This window comes from Oncorhynchus gorbuscha, unplaced genomic scaffold, assembly GCF_021184085.1.
Source record: "Oncorhynchus gorbuscha isolate QuinsamMale2020 ecotype Even-year unplaced genomic scaffold, OgorEven_v1.0 Un_scaffold_4006, whole genome shotgun sequence".
NCBI lineage: Eukaryota > Metazoa > Chordata > Actinopteri > Salmoniformes > Salmonidae > Oncorhynchus > Oncorhynchus gorbuscha.
The window spans coordinates 13409-40003 of NW_025748127.1; the positions used below are offsets into that span (position 1 = coordinate 13409).

Sequence of the window (26595 nt, forward strand, 5' to 3'; positions counted from 1 at the left end):
CAGTCAGGTTTAACCAGGCTAGCATTTCTGATCTACACACTACACTTCTATTGGAACTCTCTGTAATGAATACACCCTATTATGTCTGCCTATCTGACCTTTGACCTCTTGTGTGTTTTCCTCCACAGAGCCGAGAAGACTGAGGTGCTGAGTGATGACCTTCTACAGGTGAATATTAGTATTCTGTCTCCTGCTTCCACTTTATACTCAGTCACAGCAGCCTTAGACACTGTCAAGTCAAATGCAACCATTAACATACAGTATGACTTGTGTTTACTGGGTGTAATGTGATGACTTGTGTTGACTAGATGGAACTTGTGTTGACTAGATGGAACATGTGATGACTTGTGTTGACTAGATGGAACATGTGAGGACTTGTGTTGACTAGATGGAACATGTGTTGACTAGATGGAACATGTGAGGACTTGTGTTGACTAGATGGAACATGTGTTGACTAGATGGAACATGTGTTGACTAGATGGAACATGTGTTGACTAGATGGAACATGTGATGACTTGTGTTGACTGGATGGAACATGTGATGACTAGATAGAACATGTGATGACTAGATGGAACATGTGATGACTAGATGGAACATGTGTTGACTAGATGGAACATGTGATGACTTGTGTTGACTAGATGGAACATGTGATGACTTGTGTTGACTAGATGGAACATGTGATGACTTGTGTTGACTAGATGGAACATGTGATGACTTGTGTTGACTAGATGGAACATGTGATGACTTGTGTTGACTAGATGGAACATGTGATGACTTGTGTTGACTAGATGGAACATGTGATGACTTGTGTTGACTAGATGGAACATGTGATGACTTGTGTTGACTAGATGGAACATGTGAGGACTTGTGTTGACTAGATGGAACATGTGTTGACTAGATGGAACATGTGAGGACTTGTGTTGACTAGATGGAACATGTGTTGACTAGATGGAACATGTGTTGACTAGATGGAACATGTGTTGACTAGATGGAACATGTGATGACTTGTGTTGACTGGATGGAACATGTGATGACTAGATAGAACATGTGATGACTAGATGGAACATGTGTTGACTAGATGGAACATGTGATGACTTGTGTTGACTAGATGGAACATGTGATGACTTGTGTTGACTAGATGGAACATGTGATGACTTGTGTTGACTAGATGGAACATGTGATGACTTGTGTTGACTAGATGGAACATGTGATGACTTGTGTTGACTAGATGGAACATGTGATGACTTGTGTTGACTAGATGGAACATGTGATGACTTGTGTTGACTGGATGGAACATGTGATGACTTGTGTTGACTGGATGGAACATGTGATGACTTGTGTTGACTAGATGGAACATGTGATAACTTGTGTTGACTGGATGGAACATGTGATGACTTGTGTTGACTGGATGGAACATGCGATGACTTGTGTTGACTGGATGGAACATGCGATGACTTGTGTTGACTAGATGGAACATGTGATGACTTGTGTTGACTAGATGGAACATGTGATGACTTGTGTTGACTAGATGGAACATGTGATGACTTGTGTTGACTGGATGGAACATGTGATGACTTGTGTTGACTGGATGGAACATGTGATGACTTGTGTTGACTGGATGGAACATGTGATGACTTGTGTTGACTGGATGGAACATGTGATGACTTGTGTTGACTGGATGGAACATGTGATGACTTGTGTTGACTGGATGGAACATGTGATGACTTGTGTTGACTGGATGGAACATGTGATGACTTGTGTTGACTGGATGGAACATGTGATGACTTGTGTTGACTGGATGGAACGTGTGATGACTTGTGTTGACTGGATGGAACGTGTGATGACTTGTGTTGACTGGATGGAACATGTGATGACTTGTGTTGACTAGATGGAACATGTGATGACTTGTGTTGACTAGATGGAACATGTGATGACTTGTGTTGACTGGATGGAACATGTGATGACTTGTGTTGACTAGATGGAACATGTGATAACTTGTGTTGACTAGATGGAACATGTGATGACTTGTGTTGACTAGATGGAACATGTGAGGACTTGAGAGGAGGAGAGAGAGAGTGTATGTTAACTGAGAGGAGGAGAGAGAGAGTGTATGTTAACTGAGAGGAGGAGAGAGAGTGTATGTTAACTGAGAGGAGGAGAGCGAGTGTATGTTAACTGAGAGGAGGAGAGAGAGTGTATGTTAACTGAGAGGAGGAGAGAGAGTGTATGTTAACTGAGAGGAGGAGAGCGAGTGTATGTTAACTGAGAGGAGGAGAGAGAGTGTAAGTTAACTGAGAGGAGGAGAGAGAGTGTATGTTAACTGAGAGGAGGAGAGAGAGAGTATGTTAACTGAGAGGAGAGAGAGTATGTTAACTGAGAGGAGAGAGAGTATGTTAACTGAGAGGAGAGAGAGAGAGTATGTTAACTGAGAGGAGAGAGAGTGTAAGTTAACTGAGAGGAGGAGAGAGAGTGTATGTTAACTGAGAGGAGGAGAGAGAGTATGTTAACTGAGAGGAGAGAGAGTATGTTAACTGAGAGGAGAGAGAGTATGTTAACTGAGAGGAGAGAGAGAGAGTATGTTAACTGAGAGGAGAGAGAGTGTATGTTAACTGAGAGGAGAGAGAGAGAGTATGTTAACTGAGAGGAGAGAGAGAGTATGTTAACTGAGAGGAGAGAGTGTATGTTAACTGAGAGGAGAGAGAGAGAGTATGTTAACTGAGAGGAGAGAGAGTATGTTAACTGAGAGGAGAGAGAGAGAGTATGTTAACTGAGAGGAGGAGAGAGAGTGTAAGTTAACTGAGAGGAGGAGAGAGAGTGTAAGTTAACTGAGAGGAGGAGAGAGAGTGTAAGTTAACTGAGAGGAGGAGAGAGAGTGTATGTTAACTGAGAGGAGGAGAGAGAGAGTATGTTAACTGAGAGGAGAGAGAGAGTGTAAGTTAACTGAGAGGAGGAGAGAGAGTGTATGTTAACTGAGAGGAGGAGAGAGAGAGTATGTTAACTGAGAGGAGAGAGAGTATGTTAACTGAGAGGAGAGAGAGAGAGTATGTTAACTGAGAGGAGGAGAGAGAGTGTAAGTTAACTGAGAGGAGGAGAGAGAGTGTATGTTAACTGAGAGGAGGAGAGAGAGAGTATGTTAACTGAGAGGAGAGAGAGTATGTTAACTGAGAGGAGAGAGAGTATGTTAACTGAGAGGAGAGAGAGTATGTTAACTGAGAGGAGAGAGAGTATGTTAACTGAGAGGAGAGAGAGTATGTTAACTGAGAGGAGAGAGAGTATGTTAACTGAGAGGAGAGAGAGTATGTTAACTGAGAGGAGAGAGAGTATGTTAACTGAGAGGAGAGAGAGTGTATGTTAACTGAGAGGTGGAGAGAGAGAGTATGTTAACTGAGAGGAGAGAGAGAGAGAGTATGTTAACTGAGAGGATGAGAGAGAGAGAGTGTATGTTAACTGAGAGGAGAGAGAGTATGTTAACTGAGAGGAGGAGAGAGAGTATGTTAACTGAGAGGATGAGAGAGAGTGTATGTTAACTGAGAGGATGAGAGAGAGTGTATGTTAACTGAGAGGATGAGAGAGAGTGTATGTTAACTGAGAGGATGAGAGAGAGTGTATGTTAACTGAGAGGATGAGAGAGAGAGTGTATGTTAACTGAGAGGAGAGAGAGTATGTTAACTGAGAGGAGGAGAGAGAGTATGTTAACTGAGAGGATGAGAGAGAGTGTATGTTAACTGAGAGGATGAGAGAGAGTGTATGTTAACTGAGAGGATGAGAGAGAGTGTATGTTAACTGAGAGGATGAGAGAGAGTGTATGTTAACTGAGAGGAGAGAGAGAGAGAGAGTATGTTAACTGAGAGGATGAGAGAGAGAGTATGTTAACTGAGAGGATGAGAGAGAGTGTATGTTAACTGAGAGGATGAGAGAGAGTGTATGTTAACTGAGAGGATGAGAGAGAGTGTATGTTAACTGAGAGGATGAGAGAGAGTGTATGTTAACTGAGAGGATGAGAGAGAGTGTATGTTAACTGAGAGGATGAGAGAGAGTGTATGTTAACTGAGAGGAGAGAGAGAGAGAGAGTATGTTAACTGAGAGGATGAGAGAGAGAGTGTATGTTAACTGAGAGGAGAGAGAGAGAGAGAGTATGTTAACTGAGAGGATGAGAGAGAGAGAGTATGTTAACTGAGAGGAGAGAGAGAGAGTATGTTAACTGAGAGAATGAGAGAGAGAGTGTATGTTAACTGAGAGGAGAGAGAGTATGTTAACTGAGAGGAGGAGAGAGAGTATGTTAACTGAGAGGATGAGAGAGAGTGTATGTTAACTGAGAGGATGAGAGAGAGTGTATGTTAACTGAGAGGATGAGAGAGAGTGTATGTTAACTGAGAGGATGAGAGAGAGTGTATGTTAACTGAGAGGAGGAGAGAGAGTGTATGTTAACTGAGAGGAGAGAGTGTATGTTAACTGAGAGGAGGAGAGAGAGTGTATGTTAACTGAGAGGATGAGAGAGAGGGTTAACTGAGAGGAGGAGAGAGAGAGAGAGAGAGAGGGTTAACTGAGAGGAGGAGACAGAGAGTGTTAACTGAGAGGAGGAGGAGAGAGAGAGAGAGTGTTAACTGAGAGGAGGAGAGAGAGAGAGAGTGTTAACTGAGAGGAGGAGACAGAGAGAGAGAGAGAGGGTTAACTGAGAGGAGGAGACCGAGAGTGTTAACTGAGAGGAGGAGGAGAGAGAGAGAGAGTGTTAACTGAGAGGAGGAGAGAGAGAGAGAGTGTTAACTGAGAGGAGGAGACAGAGAGTGTTAACTGAGAGGAGGAGAGAGAGAGAGAGTGTTAACTGAGAGGAGGAGACAGAGAGTGTTAACTGAGAGGAGGAGAGAGAGAGAGAGAGGGTTAACTGAGAGGAGGAGAGAGAGAGAGAGTGTTAACTGAGAGGAGGAGACAGAGAGAGAGAGAGAGAGAGAGAGAGAGAGAGAGAGAGAGGGTTAACTGAGAGGATGAGAGAGTGAGTGTTAACTGAGAGGAGAGAGAGAGTATGTTAACTGAGAGGAGAGAGAGAGAGAGAGAGAGGGTTAACTGAGAGGAGGAGAGAGAGGGTTAGCTGAGAGGAGGAGAGAGTGTATGTTACCTGAGAGGAGGAGAGAGAGAGTGTTAACTGAGAGGAGAGAGAGAGAGAGTGTTAACTGAGAGGAGAGAGAGAGAGAGAGGGTTAACTGAGAGGAGGAGAGAGAGAGGGTTAGCTGAGAGGAGGAGAGAGTGTATGTTACCTGAGAGGAGGAGAGAGAGAGTGTTAACTGAGAGGAGAGAGAGAGAGGGTTAACTGAGAGGAGGAGAGAGAGAGAGGGTTAACTGAGAGGAGAGAGAGAGAGAGGGTTAACTGAGAGGAGAGAGAGAGAGAGAGAGAGAGAGAGAGAGAGAGAGAGAGAGAGGGGGAGAGGGTTAACTGAGAGGAGAGAGAGAGAGGGTTAACTGAGAGGAGAGAGAGAGTGTTAACTGAGAGGAGGAGAGAGAGAGAGAGAGAGAGAGGGTTAACTGAGAGGAGAGAGAGAGAGGGTTAACTGAGAGGAGAGAGAGAGAGAGGGTTAACTGAGAGGAGGAGAGAGAGAGAGAGAGAGAGGGTTAACTGAGAGGAGGAGAGAGAGAGAGAGAGAGAGAGAGAGAGAGAGAGAGAGAGAGAGAGAGAGAGAGAGAGAGAGAGAGAGAGAGAGAGAGAGAGAGAGAGAGAGAGAGAGAGAGAGAGAGAGAGAGAGAGAGAGAGAGAGAGGGTTAACTGAGAGGAGGAGAGAGAGAGGGTTAACTGAGAGGAGAGAGAGAGTGTTAACTGAGAGGAGGAGAGAGAGAGAGAGAGAGAGAGAGAGAGAGAGAGAGAGAGAGAGGGTTAACTGAGAGGAGAGAGAGAGAGAGAGGGTTAACTGAGAGGAGAGAGAGAGAGGGTTAACTGAGAGGAGGAGAGAGAGAGAGAGAGAGAGAGAGAGAGAGAGAGAGAGAGGGTTAACTGAGAGGAGGAGAGAGAGAGGGTTAGCTGAGAGGATGAGAGAGTGTATGTTACCTGAGAGGAGGAGAGAGAGAGAGAGAGAGAGAGAGAGAGAGAGAGAGAGAGAGAGAGGGTTAACTGAGAGGAGAGAGAGAGAGAGAGGGTTAACTGAGAGGAGAGAGAGAGAGGGTTAACTGAGAGGAGGAGAGAGAGAGAGAGAGAGAGAGAGAGAGAGAGGGTTAACTGAGAGGAGGAGAGAGAGAGGGTTAGCTGAGAGGATGAGAGAGTGTATGTTACCTGAGAGGATGAGAGAGAGAGTATGTTAACTGAGAGGAGAGAGAGAGAGAGAGGGTTAACTGAGAGGAGGAGAGAGAGAGGGTTAGCTGAGAGGAGAGAGAGAGAGGGTTAACTGAGAGGAGGAGAGAGAGGGTTAGCTGAGAGGATGAGAGAGTGTATGTTAACTGAGAGGATGAGAGAGTGTATGTTAACTGAGAGGATGAGAGAGAGTGTATGTTAACTGAGAGGATGAGAGAGAGTGTATGTTAACTGAGAGGATGAGAGAGAGAGTATGTTAACTGAGAGGATGAGAGAGAGTGTATGTTAACTGAGAGGTGGAGAGAGTGTATGTTAACTGAGAGGAGGAGGAGAGCGAGGGTTAACTGAGAGGAGGAGAGAGAGAGAGAGAGAGGGTTAACTGAGAGGAGGAGAGAGAGAGAGAGAGGGTTAACTGAGAGGAGGAGAGAGAGAGAGGGTTAACTGAGAGGAGGAGAGAGAGAGGGTTAGCTGAGAGGATGAGAGAGTGTATGTTACCTGAGAGGATGAGAGAGAGAGTATGTTAACTGAGAGGAGAGAGAGAGAGGGTTAACTGAGAGGAGGAGAGAGAGAGGGTTAGCTGAGAGGAGAGAGAGAGAGAGAGGGTTAACTGAGAGGAGGAGAGAGAGAGGGTTAGCTGAGAGGATGAGAGAGTGTATGTTACCTGAGAGGATGAGAGAGAGAGTATGTTAACTGAGAGGAGAGAGAGAGAGGGTTAACTGAGAGGAGGAGAGAGAGAGGGTTAGCTGAGAGGAGAGAGAGAGAGAGAGGGTTAACTGAGAGGAGGAGAGAGAGAGGGTTAGCTGAGAGGATGAGAGAGTGTATGTTAACTGAGAGGAGAGAGAGAGTGTATGTTAACTGAGAGGAGAGAGTGTATGTTAACTGAGAGGAGGAGAGAGAGTATGTTAACTGAGAGGAGGAGAGAGAGAGTATGTTAACTGAGAGGATGAGAGAGAGAGTATGTTAACTGAGAGGATGAGAGAGAGTGTATGTTAACTGAGAGGAGGAGAGAGTGTATGTTAACTGAGAGGAGGAGAGAGAGAGTATGTTAACTGAGAGGATGAGAGAGAGTGTATGTTACCTGAGAGGATGAGAGAGAGAGTATGTTAACTGAGAGGAGGAGAGAGAGTGTATGTTAACTGAGAGGAGGAGAGAGTGTATGTTAACTGAGAGGAGGAGAGAGAGAGTATGTTAACTGAGAGGATGAGAGAGAGTGTATGTTAACTGAGAGGAGGAGAGAGTGTATGTTAACTGAGAGGAGGAGAGAGAGAGTATGTTAACTGAGAGGATGAGAGAGAGTGTATGTTAACTGAGAGGTGGAGAGAGTGTATGTTAACTGAGAGGAGGAGGAGAGCGAAGGTTAACTGAGAGGAGGAGAGAGAGAGAGAGGGTTAACTGAGAGGAGGAGATAGAGAGAGAGGGTTAACTGAGAGGAGGAGAGAGAGAGTATGTTAACTGAGAGGAGGAGAGAGAGGGTTAACTGAGAGGAGGAGAGAGAGAGAGGGTTAACTGAGAGGAGGAGGAGAGAGAGAGAGTGTTAACTGAGAGGAGGAGAGAGAGAGAGGGTTAACTGAGAGGAGGAGAGAGAGAGTATGTTAACTGAGAGGAGGAGGAGAGAGAGAGAGTGTTAACTGAGAGGAGGAGAGAGAGAGAGGGTTAACTGAGAGGAGGAGGAGAGAGAGAGAGTGTTAACTGAGAGGAGGGAGAGAGAGAGGGTTAACTGAGAGGAGGAGAGAGAGAGAGAGAGAGTGTTAACTGAGAGGAGGAGAGAGAGTGTTAACTGAGAGGAGCAGAGAGAGAGAGGGTTAACTGAGAGGAGGAGAGAGAGAGAGTGTTAACTGAGAGGAGGAGAGAGAGTGTTAACTGAGAGGAGGAGAGAGAGTGTTAACTGAGAGGAGGAGAGAGTGTTAACTGAGAGGAGGAGAGAGAGAGAGAGTGTTAACTGAGAGGAGGAGAGAGAGAGAGAGTGTTAACTGAGAGGAGGAGAGAGAGAGAGTGTTAACTGAGAGGAGGAGAGAGAGTGTTAACTGAGAGGAGGAGAGAGAGAGAGAGGGTTAACTGAGAGGAGGAGAGAGAGAGAGAGAGAGGGTTAACTGAGAGGAGGAGAGAGAGAGAGAGAGAGAGAGAGAGAGAGAGAGAGAGGGTTAACTGAGAGGAGGAGACAGAGAGTGTTAACTGAGAGGAGGAGAGAGAGAGAGAGAGAGGGTTAACTGAGAGGAGGAGACAGAGAGTGTTAACTGAGAGGAGGAGAGAGAGAGAGAGAGAGGGTTAACTGAGAGGAGGAGACAGAGAGTGTTAACTGAGAGGAGGAGAGAGAGAGAGAGAGAGAGAGAGAGAGAGGGTTAACTGAGAGGAGGAGAGAGAGAGAGGGTTAACTGAGAGGAGGAGAGAGAGAGAGAGAGAGAGGGTTAACTGAGAGGAGGAGACAGAGAGTGTTAACTGAGAGGAGGAGAGAGAGAGAGAGAGAGGGTTAACTGAGAGGAGGAGACAGAGAGTGTTAACTGAGAGGAGGAGAGAGAGAGAGAGAGAGAGGGTTAACTGAGAGGAGGAGAGAGAGTGTTAACTGAGAGGAGGAGAGAGAGAGAGTGTTAACTGAGAGGAGGAGAGAGAGAGAGGGTTAACTGAGAGGAGGAGAGAGAGAGAGAGAGAGAGGGTTAACTGAGAGGAGGAGAGAGAGAGAGAGAGAGAGAGGGTTAACTGAGAGGAGGAGACAGAGAGTGTTAACTGAGAGGAGGAGAGAGAGAGAGTGTTAACTGAGAGGAGGAGAGAGAGAGAGAGAGAGAGAGAGAGAGAGAGAGAGAGTGGGTGTTAACTGAGAGGAGGAGAGAGAGAGAGAGTGTTAACTGAGAGGAGGAGAGAGAGAGAGAGTGTTAACTGAGAGGAGAGAGAGAGAGAGAGTGTTAACTGAGAGGAGAGAGAGAGAGAGTGGGTGTTAACTGAGAGGAGGAGAGAGAGAGAGAGTGTTAACTGAGAGGAGGAGAGAGAGAGAGAGAGTGTTAACTGAGAGGAGAGAGAGAGAGAGAGTGTTAACTGAGAGGAGAGAGAGAGAGTGTTAACTGAGAGGAGGAGAGAGAGAGAGGGTTAACTGAGAGGAGGAGAGAGAGAGGGTTAGCTGAGAGGATGAGAGAGTGTATGTTACCTGAGAGGATGAGAGAGAGAGTATGTTAACTGAGAGGAGAGAGAGAGAGAGAGTTAACTGAGAGGAGGAGAGAGAGAGAGAGTGTTAACTGAGAGGAGGAGAGAGAGAGAGGGTTAACTGAGAGAAGAGAGAGAGAGAGAGAGAGAGAGAGAGAGAGAGAGAGAGAGAGAGAGAGAGAGAGAGAGAGAGAGAGAGAGAGAGAGAGAGAGAGAGAGAGAGAGAGAGAGAGAGAGAGAGAGAGAGAGAGAGAGAGAGAGAGAGAGAGAGAGAGAGAGAGAGGGTTAACTGAGAGGAGGAGAGAGAGAGGGTTAGCTGAGAGGATGAGAGAGTGTATGTTACCTGAGAGGATGAGAGAGAGAGCGTGAAAGAAAATGAGTCTCCATGCTCTATTGAATAGACGTTGTCTTTAAGAGAGGGAAGGAGTGTGTTACAAGTGGAGCAGAGGAAGTGAAAGAGGGAGTGAGTGCCAGACAACTCTACACACCTCTCTCAGCTCTTCATAAAAATGACTTTGAGTCACACTTTTAGGACCTGCCTTAGTGAACTGTGAACCTAAGCTTGTCTTAATATTCACACAGCATAAGCACCTGGTCAACAGTGACAGTTTCTAGGGCTGAATAGACAAACAGAACAGGAATGGATAGGGATGCTGAAACTACATAGACAGTGGACAATGTATAGAATCTGTACTTACTGGTTATTATCACAATGCACTATGGGATTTTAGGCCGACTTCATAGTCTGAGTTGAAAGGTATTGACTATAAATAAGAGACTGCATCTCAATAGTCAGGAATGGCTTCCTCTCCTCCACTCCTCTGCTCTTATCTTCATAATCACAAACTGAAATAACATAACAGGTAAAAGTGATATGGAAAGGAAAGTGAAATCCAATCTTTCACATATGAATGACCATGATGGAGGTACTTACTGTAAATTGAAACACATCCTAACTCCCTGCTATGCTGACTGACTCTTCCTTGGTGAGAATGCAGTAAGAGGCTGTTTACATGTATTGAGACACATCCTAACTCCCTGCTATACTGACTGACTATTCCTTGGTGAGAATGCAGTAAGAAGCTGTTTACATGTATTGAGACACATCCTAACTCCCTGCTATACTGACTGACTCTTCCTTGGTGAGAATGCAGTAAGAAGCTGTTTACATGTATTGAAACACATCCTAACTCCCTGCTATACTGACTGACTCTTCCTTGGTGAGAATGCAGTAAGAAGCTGTTTACATGTATTGAAACACATCCTAACTCCCTGCTATGCTGACTGACTCTTCCTTGGTGAGAATGCAGTAAGAAGCTGTTTACATGTATTGAAACACAGCCTTTAACTCCCTCAAGACTCTCCCCTGGGAAGAATTCAGGAGATAGGGATTCCCTCCCACAAGTTCTCCCTCAGCTAAACTTTGCTCCTGCAGAAGTGCTTTGTGCTGCCCAAGACACTCCTACTATCTATTTCCCCTGCTCACTGGAATGTGCTTCACTAGTTGAATGCTAATGTCTCTCTGAGTGTGAGGGCAATCCAAGTCAGGGCTATGGTTCGTATCACATGGATGACAGTCTAGTTCCAGCATTCAGAGTTCCTTTCTGGAGCCTGGTGGGTTTTATACAGGCATTTTCACCCTTGAAGGGTATTGCCTGCATATACAAACGCAAGTATGCCTACATGTACACACAAACACACACATTATGTTCTTCTACCCTCGTGGGGACCTAAAATCATTTTTATTCAAAATCCTATTTTTCCTAACCCTTACCATAACCCTAACCTGTAACACTAACACTAAACCTAACTCCAAACCCTTAACCTAACCTGTAACACGAACTCCAAACCCTTAACCTAACCTGTAACACGAACCCTAAACCTAACTCCGAACCTTTAGCCTAAACCTAACCTGTAACACTAACCCTAAACCTAACCCTAACCTGTAACACTAACCCTAAACCTAACTCTGAACCCTTAACCTAACCCTAACCTGTAACACTAACCCTAAACCTAACTCTGAACCCTTAACCTAACCCTAACCTGTAACACTAACCCTAAACCTAACTCTGAACCCTTAACCTAACCCTAACCTGTAACACTAACCCTAAACCTAACTCCGAACCCATAGCCTAACCCTGACCTGTAACACTAACCCTTAACCTGTAACACTAACCCTAAACCTAACTCCGAACCCTTAACCTAACCCCTAAGCTTAAATAACCTTTGTCCCCAACTTTTGGAGATATTTGTCTTGCCCATTCACCCTCTGAATGACACACATACACAATCCATGTCGAATTGTCTCAAGGCTTAAAAATCCTTCTTTAACCCGTCTTCTCCTCTTCATCTACACTGATTGAAGTGGATTTAACAAGTGACATCAATAAGGTATCATAGCTATTTCACCTGGTCAGTCTGTGTCATGGAAAGAGCAGGTGTTCATAATGTTTTGTACACTCAGTGTATACAGGCATGTCTATACACATATGCCTGCATATACAAACACAGGCATACACATAAACAATGACACCGTAAACAAAGAGACAGATGGCAGACACATTCAATTAATTTCAACAGATACAGTATAATATACCGATTTAACCCACAGTTTTCTGTTTGCGGGTGGATAGCTCAATATATCAAGAGAGACCAGGTACTATAATTCAATATATCAAGAGAGACCAGGTATTACTACTCAATATGTCAAGAGAGACCAGGTACTACTACTCAGTATGTCCAGGGAGACCAGGTACTGTAGTTCAATATGTCAAGAGAGACCAGGTACTACTTCTCAATATATCAAGAGAGAACAGGTACTACTACTCAATATTTCAAGAGAGACCAGGTACTGTAGCTCTATGTCCAGAGAGACCAGGTACTGTAGCTCAATATGTCAAGAGAGACCAGGTACTACTTCTCAATATGTCGTAGAGAGACCAGGTACTGTAGCTCAATATGTCAAAAGAGACCAGGTACTGTAGCTCTATGTCCAGAGAGACCAGGTACTACTTCTCAATATGTCAAGAGAGACCAGGTACTGTAGCTCTATGTCCAGAGAGTCCAGGTACTATAACTCAATATGTCAAGAGAGACCAGGTACTGTAGCTCTATGTCCAGAGAGACCAGGTACTGTAGCTCAATATGTCAAGAGAGACCAGGTACTACTTCTCAATATGTCGTAGAGAGACCAGGTACTGTAGATCAATGTGTCAAGAGAGACCAGGTACTGTAGGTCAATATGTCAAGAGAGTCCAGGTACTGTAGCTCAATATGTCAAGAGAGACCAGGTACTACTTCTCAATATGTCGTAGAGAGACCAGGTACTGTAGGTCAATATGTCAAGAGAGTCCAGGTACTGTAGCTCAATGTGTCAAGAGAGACCAGGTACAGTAGCTCAATATGTCAAGAGAGACTAGGTACTGTAGCTCTATGTCCAGAGAGACCAGGTACTGTAGCTCAATATGGCAAGAGAGACCAGGTACTGTAGCTCTATGTCCAGAGAGACCAGGTACTGTAGCTCAATATGTCTAAAGAGACCAGGTACTATAACTGAATTTGTCAAGAGAGACCAGGTACTGTAGTGATATATGCCAAGAGAGAGCAGGTACTATAACTCAATTTGTCTAGAGAAACCAGGTACTATAACTCAGTATGTCTAAAGAGACCGGGTACTATAACTCAATTTGTCAAGAGAGACCAACTACTGTAGCTCAATATGTCAAGAGAGACCAGGTACTGTAGCTCAATATATCAAGAGAGACCAGGTACTATAATTCAATATATCAAGAGAGACCAGGTACTACTACTCAATATGTCAAGAGAGACCAGGTACTATAACTCAATATGTCAAGAGAGACCAGGTACTGTAGCTCAATATATCAAGAGAGACCAGGTACTGTAACTCAATATGTCAAGAGAGACCAGGTACTGTAGCTCAATATGTCAAGAGAGACCAGGTACTGTAACTCAATATGTCAAGAGAGACCAGGTACTGTAGCTCAATATGTCAAGAGAGACCAGGTACTGTAGCTCAATATGTCAAGAGAGACCAGGTACTACTTCTCAATATGTCGTAGAGAGACCAGGTACTGTAGCTCAATATGTCAAGAGAGACCAGGTACTACTTCTCAATGTGTCGTAGAGAGACCAGGTACTGTAGCTCAATATGTCAAAAGAGACCAGGTACTGTAGCTCTATGTCCAGAGAGACCAGGTACTACTTCTCAATATGTCAAGAGAGACCAGGTACTGTAGCTCTATGTCCAGAGAGTCCAGGTACTATAACTCAATATGTCAAGAGAGACCAGGTACTGTAGCTCTATGTCCAGAGAGACCAGGTACTGTAGCTCAATATGTCAAGAGAGACCAGGTACTACTTCTCAATATGTCTAGAGAGACCAGGTACTGTAGGTCAATATGTCAAGAGAGACCAGGTACTGTAGATCAATGTGTCAAGAGAGACCAGGTACTGTAGGTCAATATGTCAAGAGAGTCCAGGTACTGTAGCTCAATATGTCAAGAGAGACCAGGTACTACTTCTCAATATGTCAAGAGAGACCAGGTACTGTAGGTCAATATGTCAAGAGAGTCCAGGTACTGTAGCTCAATGTGTCAAGAGAGACCAGGTACAGTAGCTCAATATGTCAAGAGAGACTAGGTACTGTAGCTCTATGTCCAGAGAGACCAGGTACTGTAGCTCAATATGGCAAGAGAGACCAGGTACTGTAGCTCTATGTCCAGAGAGACCAGGTACTGTAGCTCAATATGTCTAAAGAGACCAGGTACTATAACTGAATTTGTCAAGAGAGACCAGGTACTGTAGTGATATATGCCAAGAGAGAGCAGGTACTATAACTCAATTTGTCTAGAGAAACCAGGTACTATAACTCAGTATGTCTAAAGAGACCGGGTACTATAACTCAATTTGTCAAGAGAGACCAACTACTGTAGCTCAATTTGTCAAGAGAGACCAACTACTGTAGCTCAATATGTCAAGAGAGACCAGGTACTGTAGCTCAATATATCAAGAGAGACCAGGTACTATAATTCAATATATCAAGAGAGACCAGGTACTACTACTCAATATGTCAAGAGAGACCAGGTACTATAACTCAATATGTCAAGAGAGACCAGGTACTGTAGCTCAATATATCAAGAGAGACCAGGTACTGTAACTCAATATGTCAAGAGAGACCAGGTACTGTAGCTCAATATGTCAAGAGAGACCAGGTACTGTAACTCAATATGTCAAGAGAGACCAGGTACTGTAGCTCTATGTCTAGAGAGACCAGGTACTGTAGCTCAATATGTCAAGAGAGACCAGGTACTACTTCTCAATATGTCAAGAGAGACCAGGTACTGTAGGTCAATATGTCAAGAGAGTCCAGGTACTGTAGCTCAATATGTCAAGAGAGACCAGGTACAGTAGCTCAATATGTCAAGAGAGACCAGGTACTGTAGATCAATGTGTCAAGAGAGACTAGGTACTGTAGCTCAATATGTCAAGAGAGACCAGGTACTGTAGCTCTATGTCCAGAGAGACCAGGTACTGTAGCTCAATATATCAAGAGAGACCAGGTACTGTAGCTCAATGTGTCAAGAGAGACCAGGTATTACTACTCAATATGTCAAGAGAGACCAGGTACTATAACTCAATTTGTCAAGAGAGACCAGGTACTGTAGTGATATATGCCAAGAGAGAGCAGGTACTATAACTCAATTTGTCTAGAGAAACCAGGTACTATAACTCAGTATGTCAAAGAGACCAGGTACTATAACTCAATTTGTCAAGAGAGACCAACTACTGTAGCTCAATATGTCAAGAGAGACCAGGTACTGTAGCTCAATATATCAAGAGAGACCAGGTACTATAATTCAATATATCAAGAGAGACCAGGTACTACTACTCAATATGTCAAGAGAGACCAGGTACTATAACTCAATATGTCAAGAGAGACCAGGTACTGTAGCTCAATGTGTCAATAGAGACCAGGTACTTTAACTCAATTTGTCAAGAGAGACCAGGTATTACTACTCAATATGTCAAGAGAGACCAGGTACTACTACTCAGTATGTCCAGAGAGACCAGGTACTGTAGCTCAATGTGTCAAGAGAGACCAGGTACTACTACTCAGTATGTCCAGAGAGACCAGGTACTGTAGCTCAGTATGTCAAGAGAGACCAGGTACTGTAGCTCAATGTGTCAAGAGAGACCAGGTACTGTAGATCAATGTGTCAAGAGAGACCAGGTACTACTACTCAATGTGTCAAGAGAGACCAGGTACTGTAGATCAATGTGTCAAGAGAGACCAGGTACTGTAGCTCAATGTGCCAAGAGAGACCAGGTACTGTAACTCAATATGTCAAGAGAGACCAGGTACTGTAACTCAATGTGTCAAGAGAGACCAGGTACTACTACTCAATGTGTCAAGAGAGACCAGGTACTGTAGATCAATGTGTCAAGAGAGACCAGGTACTGTAACTCAATGTGTCAAGAGAGACCAGGTACTGTACTCAATGTGTCAAGAGAGACCAGGTACTATAACTCAATATGTCAAGAGAGACCAGGTACTATCAATGTGTCAAGAGAGACCAGGTACTGTAGATCAATGTGTCAAGAGAGACCAGGTACTGTAACTCAATGTGTCAAGAGAGACCAGGTACTACTACTCAATGTGTCAAGAGAGACCAGGTACTGTAGATCAATGTGTCAAGAGAGACCAGGTACTGTAACTCAATGTGTCAAGAGAGACCAGGTACTGTAGACTCAATGTGTCAAGAGAGACCAGGGTGTAGATCTGTCAAGAGAGACCAGGTACTGTAGATCAATGTGTCAAGAGAGACCAGGTACTGTAGATCAATGTGTCAAGAGAGACCAGGTACTGTAGATCAATGTGTCAAGAGAGACCAGGTACTGTAACTCAATGTGTCAAGAGAGACTAGGTACTGTAGATCAATGTGCCAAGAGAGACTAGGTATTGTAGCAAATGGCATGCAGACATCTTGTAAACGTCTAGTTTACCACAGATGATTAATTCACAATGTTAGCCTTGTCCATCTGGCAAGTAACAAGTTCCAGGTGTGTCTGCTTGCAATGTGTTTTATTACCCAACTCCAGAAAGGATAGCCCTCCCTACACCATAGGGTTTAGTCTATAGATACAGTCACAGTTTCCTTGTTCTATTATGGTCTAACAAGGCAAAGCTCAATTTAGTTGAATCCACTTTATTTATCTCCAAGGGGTAGATATTAGTGTGCAGATCACGTTTAATAACATGATACATCACCAACTTTCCTCAACATGCACTGAATGTTAGTTTAGTCTGTTGAAATGTGGCACTTTAGTTATGCAGGGCCTCTGTATATTTAAATGGCTAAGTGGTCATGTTGTTTGGACATGTTTGAATCAGTAACAGGAGAGGAGCTGGCGTTGTCAGACCGGCCCGTGTCTGTTGGACTGGACTGACACCTGGGAAAAAGATGTTGGGGGAGGCGAGGTCAGTACAGGTGCATCAAAGCAGGGACCGAGAGACTGAAAAACAGATTCCATCTCAAGGCCATCAGACTGTTAAATAGCCATCACTAGCCGGCTACCACCCGGTTACTCAACCCTGCAGCTTAGAGGCTGCTGCCCTAGACATGGAATCACTGGTCACTTCACTTTTTGATTGAACCTTTATTTAACCAGGTAGGCCAGTTGAGAACAAGTTCTCATTTACAACTGCGACGCTACCAAGGTAAAGCAAAGCAGTGCGGCACAATCAACACAGAGTTACATATGGAGTAAACAAACGTACAGTCAATAACACAATAGAAAAAAATCTATATACAATGTGTGTGTAATAATGGAACACTAGTCCCTTGAATAATGTTTACATACTGCTTTACTCATCTCATAAGTATATACTGTATTATATTGTACTGTATTTTAGTCAATGCCACTCTGACATTGCTCATCCTAATATTTATATATTTCTTAATGCCATTATTTAACTTTTAGATTGATGTGAATTGTTAGATACTACTGCACTGTTGGAACTAGGAACACAAGCATTTCATTACACCCACAATAACATAACATCTGTGAAATATGTGTATGTGACCATTAACATTTATTTTGTTTGAGAGAGATGGGTGGAGAGATGGGTGGGGGAAGGGGGAGAGAGAGAGACACTAAGAGAAAGGGAGAGAGAGAGAGAAGCTGTTTCAGAGGACAAAGCCTAAACTCCACATCAGAACTGCTCTGACTCACTGCACTGGATGTTCCATATTTCCTTTGAGCCAGGGTCAGGGGTCAACTGGCTGCTCATTCCACTGACTGTTTTTACTGGCTACTGATCTGGGCTGTCTGCTGGAAAAAGACATCCTCAATAATAGGCCTGTAAACCTTTAAACATCATTACGCATAATGGTGGGAGGAAGGTGAGGGTGGGGTCTGTGTGTATGTACTCCTTATTTCATCTCTCGCCAGCCTCCAGGCCAGCCTCCAGGCCAGCCTCCAGGCCAGCCTCCAGGCCAGCCTCCAGGCCAGCCTCCAGGCCAGGGTGTAATACTATATATTGTTCTGTTTATCTGTCTATCGGTCTGTTTCTTCCCATCAGTAGTGCTGAATGAGACCAGTGCTTGTTTTCAGAAGTCACTTCTCCATTGCTGTTATTGAACTCCTTCTCTTTTGACCACCACCTTCTGTCATAACTCAAGGCTGTGTCCCAAATGGCACCTTATTCTCTGTATAGTGTACTAATTTTGACCAGAACCCTATGGGCCCTGGACAAAGTAGTACACTACTGGTATGGGGGTGCCATTTGGGACGCAGCCCTACTCCGGCACCGTGGCACCCAGTGATGAGGGTCTGGATACACATTACAGTTATTACTAGCAGACATGAATCACTGCCCAGGATCACTGTTACACTGAATCAATTGGATCCAGAGAGAGAGAGCGCTTCACCCCAGCTGGCATGGAGAAGCAGCTGGAGGGAAATGCATGGGATTGAGAGTGTGCGGTGGAGAGTGCCAGAGAGAGAGTGAGAGTGCACCAGAGAGAGAGTGAGAGTGCACCTGAGAGAGAGAGAGTGCACCAGAGAGAGAGAGAAAGAGAGAAAGAGAGAGAGAGAGAGAGAGAAAGAGAGAGAGAGAGAGAGAGAGAGAGAGAGAGAGAGAGAGTGCACCAGAGAGAGAGAGTGCACCAGAGAGAGAGAGTGCACCAGAGAGAGAGAGTGCACGAGAGAGAGAGAGAGAGAGAGAGAGAGAGAGAGAGAGAGAGAGAGAGAGAGAGAGAGAGAGAGAGAGAGAGAGAGAGAGAGAGAGAGAGAGAGAGAGAGAGAGAGAGAGAGAGAGAGAGAGAGAGAGAGAGAGAGAGAGCTCTCCCAGCCAATACCGTGGCTGCAGAACCAGCTGGGTGGTTACAGTGAAACAGAAGAGGAAGAAGACACTTAGCAACAGAGAACAACACACTCATACTGAAAGTTAATCAGACTACTGTGGACTGTATAGGCAAATCACTGTCCTCCAGAACCCCCTCCTTTAGTTACACACATGGCGTTGGGTTTTCATTTGCTTGGAATAAGATAGTTTGCTGACTAATACTTTTGCTCATAGTCCCATACAGGAAGTACACTAAGAAGGCCACTGTGTGTGGACCTCATAAACACATGTTCAAGTTAAAACCCCCTCCTTCATTTCCTTTTTATACAGTAGTTTAGTTTGTAGACTCTAATAGTTTGTTGAATATGATGATTTATTTACATACTAAAACAACATAATTTAGGGCATTCAAACTCAACTCTGGACCTGGAAGCCAGTTCCACAGCACCTTTTCATTGTTCCCATCTAACCATGTAGTGATTTAGACCTGGGACACCAGGTGTGTGGAATGAATTATCAGGTACAAGTGAAAAGCATCAGGCCCCGGACCTCGTAGAGGGAGAGTTAAATAGCTCTGCTATAGGGGATGGAGCACACAGGCACATCTTTAGTCTGTACTAAGATCACCTCATTGCATTTCCTTTTGAGGTTGTGGACTGGAACAGTTTGATATGACTATTTGATCACAGCCCCATACAAATACAAATCAAATCAAATTTTATTTGTCACATACACATGGTTAGCAGATGTTAATGCGAGTGTAGCGAAATGCTTGTGCTTCTAGTTCCGACAATGCAGTGATAACCAACAAGTAATCTAACTAACAATTCCAAAACTACTGTCTTATACACAGTGTAAGGGGATAAAGAATATGTACATAAGGATATATGAATGATTGATGGTACAGAGCAGCATACAGTAGATGGTATCGAGTACAGTATATACATATGAGATGAGTATGTAGACAAAGTAAACAAAGTGGCATAGTTAAAGTGGCTAGTGATACATGTATTACATAAGGATGCAGTCGGTGATGTAGAGTACAGTATATACGTATGCATATGAGATGAATAATGTAGGGTAAGTAACATTATATAAGGTAGCATTGTTTAAAGTGGCTAGTGATATATTTACATCATTTCCCATCAATTCCCATTATTAGAGTGGCTGGAGTTGGGTCAGTGTCAATGACAGTGTGTTGGCAGCAGCCACTCAATGTTAGTGATGGCTGTTTAACAGTCTGATGGCCTTGAGATAGAAGCTGTTTTTCAGTTTCTCGGTCCCAGCTTTGATGCACCTGTACTGACCTCGCCTTCTGGATGATAGCGGGGTGAACAGGCAGTGGCTCGGGTGGTTGATGTCCTTGATGATCTTTATGGCCTTCCTGTAACATCGGGTGGTGTAGGTGTCCTGGAGGGCAGGTAGTTTGCCCCGGTGATGCGTTGTGCAGACCTCACTACCCTCTGGAGAGCCTTACGGTTGAGGGCAGAGCAGTTGCCGTACCAGGCGGTGATACAGCCCGTCAGGATGCTCTCGATTGTGCATCTGTAGAAGTTTGTGAGTGCTTTTGGTGACAAGCCGAATTTCTTCAGCCTCCTGAGGTTGAAGAGGTGCTGCTGCGCCTTCTTCACGACGCTGTCAGTGTGAGTGGACCAATTCAGTTTGTCTGTGATGTGTATGCCGAGGAACTTAAAACTTGCTACCCTCTCCACTACTGTTCCATCGATGTGGATAGGGGGGTGTTCCCTCTGCTGTTTCCTGAAGTCCACAATCATCTCCTTAGTTTTGTTGACGTTGAGTGTGAGGTTATTTTCCTGACACCACACTCCGAGGGCCTTCACCTCCTCCCTGTAGGCCGTCTCGTCATTGTTGGTAATCAAGCCTACCACTGTTGTGTCGTCCGCAAACTTGATGATTGAGTTGGAGGCGTGCGTGGCCACGCAGTCGTGGGTGAACAGGGAGTACAGGAGAGGGCTCAGAACGCACCCTTGTGGGGCCCCCGTGTTGAGGATCAGCGGGGAGGAGATGTTGTTGCCTACCCTCACCACCTGGGGGCGGCCCGTCAGGAAGTCCAGTACCCAGTTGCACAGGGCGGGGTCGAGACCCAGGGTCTCGAGCTTGATGACGAGCTTGGAGGGTACTATGGTGTTGAATGCCGAGCTGTAGTCGATGAACAGCATTCTCACATAGGTATTCCTCTTGTCCAGGTGGGTTAGGGCAGTGTGCAGTGTGGTTGAGATTGCATCGTCTGTGGACCTATTTGGGCGGTAAGCAAATTGGAGTGGGTCTAGGGTGTCAGGTAGGGTGGAGGTGATATGGTCCTTGTCTAGTCTCTCAAAGCACTTCATGATGATGGAAGTGAGTGCTACGGGGTGGTAGTCGTTTAGCTCAGTTACCTTAGCTTTCTTGGGAACTGGAACAATGGTGGCCCACTTGAAGCATGTGGGAACAGCAGACTGGTATAGGGATTGATTGAATATGTCCGTAAACACACCGGCCAGCTGGTCTGCGCATTCTCTGAGGGCGCGGCTGGGGATGCCGTCTGGGCCTGCAGCCTTGCGAGGGTTAACACGTTTAAATGTCTTACTCACCTCGGCTGCAGTGAAGGAGAGACCACATGTTTTCGTTGCAGGCCGTGTCAGTGGCACTGTATTGTCCTCAAAGCGGGCAAAAAAGTTATTTAGTCTGCCTGGGAGCAAGACATCCTGGTCCGTGACTGGGCTGAATTTCGTCTTGTAGTCCGTGATTGACTGTAGACCCTGCCACATGCCTCTTGTGTCTGAGCCGTTGAATTGAGATTCTACTTTGTCTCTGTACTGACGCTTAGCTTGTTTAATAGCCTTGCGGAGGGAATAGCTGCACTGTTTGTATTCGGTCATGTTGCCAGACACCTTGCCCTGATTAAAAGCAGTGGTTTGCGCTTTCAGTTTCACGCGAATGCTGCCATCAATCCACGGTTTCTGGTTAAGGAATGTTTTTATCGTTGCTATGGGAACGACATCTTCAACGCACGTTCTAATGAACTCGCACACCAAATCAGCGTATTCGTCAATATTTTTATCTGACGCAATACGAAACATGTCCCAGTCCACGTGATGGAAGCAGTCTTGGAGTGTGGAGTCCGCTTGGTCGGACCAGCGTTGGACAGACCTCAGCGTGGGAGCTTCTTGTTTTAGTTTCTGCCTGTAGGCAGGGATCAACAAAATGGAGTCGTGGTCAGCTTTTCCGAAAGGGGGGCGGGGCAGGACCTTATATGCGTCGCGGAAGTTAGAGTAACAATGATCCAAGGTTTTACCACCCCTGGTTGCGCAATCGATATGCTGATAAAATTTAGGGAGTCTTGTTTTCAGATTAGCTTTGTTAAATCCCCAGCTACAATGAATGCAGCCTCCGGATAAATGGTTTCCAGTTTGCAAAGAGTTAAATAAAGTTTGTTCAGAGCCATCGATGTGTCTGCTTGGGGGGGGGGGGTATATACGGCTGTGATTATAATCGAAGAGAATTCTCTTGGAAGATAATGCGGTCTACATTTGATTGTGAGGAATTCTAAATCAGGTGAACAGAAGGATTTGAGTTCCTGTATGTTTCTTTCATCACACCATGTCTCGTTAGTCATGAGGCATACGCCCCCGCCACTCTTCTTACCAGAAAGATGTTTGTTTCTGTCGGCGCGATGCGCGGAGAAACCCGTTGGCTGCACCGCATCGGATAGTGTCTTCCCAGTAAGCCATGTTTCCGTGAAGCAGAGAACGTTGCAGTGTCTGATGTCCCTCTGGAATGCTACCCTTGCTCGGATTTCATCAACCTTGTTGTCAAGAGACTGGACATTGGCAAGAAGAATGCTGGGTAGTGGTGCGCGATGTGCCCTTGTCCGGAGTCTGACCAGAAGACCGCTACGTTTCCCTCTTTTTCGAGTCGTTTTTTGGGTCGCTGCATGCGATCCATTCCGTTGTCCTGTTTGTAAGGCAGAACACAGGATCGCGTCGCGGAAAACATATTCTTGGTCGTACTGATGGTGAGTTGACGCTGATCTTATATTCAGTAGTTCTTCTCGACTGTATGTAATGAAACCTAAGATGACCTGGGGTACTAATGTAAGAAATAACACGTTAAAAAAAAAACAAAAAACTGCATAGTTTCCTAGGAACGAGAAGCGAGGCGGCCATCTCTGTCGACGCCGGAAGTAACTACCAGAAGTAGACTGAAATAGAGCACAGTGGAGTGAGGGTGTGGACCCTATATCCATATCTCCATTCTTTCCATCAACAACACCATCATTGGATCACTTCCCCTTTTTAAAGTTTGTGGGTGTGATATTGTGCTGTTGAAGGGGATAGTGGGCTAAGGAAGGTGATAGTGGGCTATGGAAGGTGATAGTGGGCTATGGGAGGTGATAGTGGGCTACGGAAGGTGATAGTGGGCTATGGAAGGTGATAGTGGGCTATGGAAGGTGATAGTGGGCTATGGAAGGTGATAGTGGGCTATGGAAGGTGATAGTGGGCTATGGGAGGGGATAGTGGGCTACGGAAGGTGATAGTGGGCTATGGAAGGTGATAGTGGGCTGGGAGGGGATAGTGGGCTGCGGAAGGTGATAGTGGGCTATGGGAGGGGATAGTGGGCTACGGAAGGTGATAGTGGGCTATGGAAGGTGATAGTGGGCTATGGGAGGGGATAGTGGGCTATGGAAGGTGATAGTGGGCTATGGAAGGTGATAGTGGGCTCTGGGAGGGGATAGTGGGCTATGGAAGGTGATAGTGGGCTATGGGAGGGGATAGTGGGCTACGGAAGGTGATGGTGGGCTATGGAAGGTGATGGTGTGCTATGGAAGGTGATAGTGGGCTATGGAAGGTGATAGCGTGCTACGGTAGGGGATAGTGTGCAATGGAAGGTGATAGTGGGCTATGGAAGGTGATAGTGTGCTACGGTAGGGGATAGTGTGCAATGGAAGGTGATAGTGGGCTATGGAAGGTGATAGTGGGCTATGGAAGGTGATGGTGTGCTATGGAAGGTGATGGTGTGCTATGGAAGGTGATGGTGTGCAATGGAAGGTGATGGTGGGCAATGGAAGGTGATAGTGGGCTATGGAAGGTGATAGTGTGCTATGGAAGGTGATAGTGGGCTATGGAAGGTGATAGTGGGCTATGGAAGGTGATAGTGGCTATTGAAGGTGATAGTGTGCAATGGAAGGTGATAGTGGGCTATGGAAGGTGATAGTGGGCTATGGAAGGTGATGGTGTGCTATGGAAGGTGATGGTGTGCTATGGAAGGTGATGGTGTGCTATGGAAGGTGATGGTGTGCTATGGAAGGTGATAGTGGGCTATGGAAGGTGATGGTGTGCTATGGAAGGTGATAGTGGGCTATGGAAGGTGATGGTGTGCTATGGAAGGTGATAGTGGGCTATGGAAGGTGATAGTGGGCTATGGAAGGTGATAGTGGGCTATGGAAGGTGATAGTGGGCTATGGAAGGTGATAGTGGGCTATGGAAGGTGATAGTGTGCAATAGAAGGTGATAGTGGGCTATGGGAGGTGATAGTGTGCAATGGAAGGTGATAGTGGGCTATGGAAGGTGATAGTGGGCTATGGAAGGTGATAGTGGGTGTGATAATTTGCTGTAAATGTAATACATCAGTCTTCTGCTTTGCATTGATGGGGTCCTTGTATTAACTGTTCACTGATCATAACACCCATAGAGAGCAATATATCCCTTCTCAAATTCCCAACAATTCATCTGTTCTTCATACGCATATCTCTCTAACCTGTCTTGCATTAATATTAAGATACTCTAATGTAGCCTAGTTCTGCTTCCTGCAGAGAGCACTATCTGTATCAATCCTGCTGGTTCTTCCTCAACAGCCCTCCATCTGTCTGTCAGCTGACTGTTAAGACACATTATGTAGGGATGTGAATAACCGTTACTAGGTGGCAACCAGGAGGAACCAGCCAGTCAAAACAGCTTCTTCCACTCAATCCTTTCACAGAACTAGGTCTATAACCATTATGCAATGGACATACAGTATATCTATTTGAATGAAACAGAAAGGCAAAACATTGGTACAACAGGGTCAGGGTTGTCAGCAGGGTACCTCTCCAGGAACAGGGTTGGAGTTAAAACCTACAGGAGGGTAGCTCTCCAGGAACAGGGTTGTAGTTAAAACCTACAGGAGGGTACCTCTCCAGGAACAGGGTTGGAGTTAAAAACCTACCGGAGGGTAGCTCTCCTCGAACAGGGTTGGAGTTAAAACCTACCGGAGGGTAGCTCTCCTCGAACAGGGTTGGATAAAACCTACAGGAGGGTACCTCTACAGGAACAGGGTTGGAGTTAAAACCTACCGGAGGGTAGCTCTCCTCGAACAGGGTTGGATAAAACCTACAGGAGGGTGGCTCTCCTCGAACAGGGCTGGAATTAAAACCTACAGGAGTCGAACAGGTTTGGAATTAAAACCTACAGGAGGGTACCCCTACAGGAACAGGGTTGGAGAGCACTGATATAGAGAAAGACTATATTGCGGTACCATTCTATTGTGTGTTTTGTGACGATGTGTGTGCCTGTGTTCATTTGTGTTTCTTCTGACCTAGTTTCTTCTGATGATCATGAGCGTAAATGTGTGATTGCAGATTGAGAGGCGCATGGAGCTGGTCCGTCTGGTGTCCCACAACGCACACAAGAGACTGGTCACCTGTCTACAGGGTCACATCGGAACGGAGGCAGAAAAGAGACACGTAAGGACAATCTCCTTCTCTACCTCCTTCTCATCCAATATTATCACCCTCTCCTCTTCTGTCTGTCCTTCTCTACCTCCTTCTCATCCAATATTATCACACCTCTCCTCTTCTATCTGTCCTTCTCTACCTCCTTCTCACCCAATATTATCACCCTCTCCTCTTCTATCTGTCCTTCTCTTCCTCCTTCTCACCCAATATTATCACCCTCTCCTCTTCTATCTCTCCTTCTCTACCTCCTTCTCACCCAATATTATCACCCTCTCCTCTTCTATCTGTCCTTCTCTTCCTCCTTCTCATCCAATATTATCACCCTCTCCTCTACCTCCTTTCTATCTATCCTTCTTCTACCTCCTTCTCACCCAATATTATCACCCTCTCCTCTTCTATCTGTCCTTCTCTACCTCCTTCTCATCCAATATTATCACCCTCTCCTCTACTATCTGTCCTTCTCTTCCTCCTTCTCATCCAATATTATCACACCTCTCCTCTTCTATCTGTCCTTCTCTTCCTCCTTCTCATCCAATATTATCACCCTCTTCTCTTCTATCTGTCCTTCTCTACCTCCTTCTCACCCAATATTATCACCCTCGCCTCTTCTATCTGTCCTTCTCTTCCTCCTTCTCATCCAATATTATCAACCTCTCCTCTTCTATCTGTCCTTCTCTACCTCCTTCTCATCCAATATTATCACACCTCTCCTCTTCTCTGTCCTTCTCTACCTCCTTCTCATCCAATATTATCACCCTCTCCTCTTCTCTGTCCTTCTCTTCCTCCTTCTCATCCAATATTATCACACCTCTCCTCTTCTATCTGTCCTTCTCTACCTCCTTCTCATCCAATATTATCACACCTCTCCTAATCTATCTCTCCTTCTCATCCAATATTATCAACCTCTCCTCTTCTATCTGTCCTTCTCTACCTCCTTCTCATCCAATATTATCACACCTCCTCTTCTCTGTCCTTCTCTACCTCCTTCTCATCCAATATTATCACCCTCCCTCCTCTCTCTGTCCTTCTCTTCCTCCTTCTCATCCAATATTATCACACCTCTCCTCTTCTATCTGTCCTTCTCTACCTCCTTCTCATCCAATATTATCA

At 45.2% G+C, this 26595-nt stretch overlaps 1 long non-coding RNA gene across 1 annotated transcript; it reads left to right on the plus strand.

Annotated features, from left to right (window-relative positions):
- Nucleotides 1–8: 8 nt before the first annotated feature.
- LOC124028308 lies at nt 9–25494 on the plus strand. The gene is made up of 2 exons (XR_006837572.1): nt 9–168; nt 25390–25494. It is a non-coding gene; the product is annotated as an uncharacterized LOC124028308 (long non-coding RNA).
- Nucleotides 25495–26595: the final 1101 nt, after the last annotated feature.